This window comes from Micromys minutus, assembly GCF_963924665.1.
Source record: "Micromys minutus genome assembly, chromosome: 27".
NCBI classification, from domain to species: Eukaryota; Metazoa; Chordata; class Mammalia; order Rodentia; family Muridae; genus Micromys; species Micromys minutus.
In genome coordinates, this window is record NC_137962.1 from 24408752 (window position 1) to 24409863 (window position 1112).

The window sequence follows — 1112 nt, forward strand, 5'->3', positions numbered from 1 at the left end:
TTTTAATCTCACTCCTTGGTACATATCTGCTTAAATTGTTTATCACATTTGGATTAATTGCGGTAGGTCATAGCTTTTTAGAAATTCATCCATTTCTTGATATTTTCAAATTTAGTTAAGTGTGTATATGTGTGTGTGTGTGTGTGTGTGTGTGTGTGTGTGTGTGTGTGTATGTGTGTATGCGTGCATGTATATGCATGTGTATTACCTTTTTGTATCTGATGAAAGTTTTCCCACCAAGGATGGCATCGTCTGGCATCAATGGGAGGAGATAGCCACTGGTCCAGCGAAGGCTCGTTTTCCCAGTGTAGGGGAATGTCAAGGTGCTGAGGTGGGAGAGGGAGCACCTTCATGGAAGCAACGGGGGTGGGAAGAGGAGGGGGAATGGGCTTGTGGGGAAAGGGGATGACATCTGAAATGTAAATACAGAGAATATTCTATAAAAAAATGCAAAAACAGTTTTCTCCAGTGATCAGGCAGACCTCCATTCAGGCAACCATGCACTCCCAGCACTGGCCACAGCTGCTTGGCTTACTTCCAGGAGGGAGTGACAGGGTGAAGGGAAGCCAGAGAAAAGATGGCGTCCCCTGGAAGTGGTTGGCCTAACCATCTGAGTCTCAGTATGAGAGACAGAAAATAACAAGTGGCAAGATGACGCCAAGGCAGGACTTTGAACATTGTGGGCACTGGCTTTTCCTCTTTCTCACTTTCATATGTATTGGCATAAATAAACTCATAATGACTGGCATATCTTTAAAAAAAAGAAGTTTTCAGTTCGTGTCTTCACTTTCTTGGTTAGTTTGGCTAAGGGTTTGTCTATCACGTTTTATCTTCTCAGCTCAATGTATTATTCCTTATTCCTCTCCAGGATTCGTTTTGGCCTACTGGTCTGGAGTTTGGCTCTTTGCTCTTTTGTCCATCTATGTGAGGTGTATAATTAAGTCATTTCTCTGAGATTTCTCTGACTGCTTCATGCAGGCATTAAAGCCACGCCCCCCCAGCATTGCTTCAGTAACCCACATGCTCAGGTATGCGATATGCTTCTTTTCATTTGAGCTTAGAAATGTTTTTATTTGCTCCTCGCTTTTTAAAAGGCCGGAATCGCTGTTGAG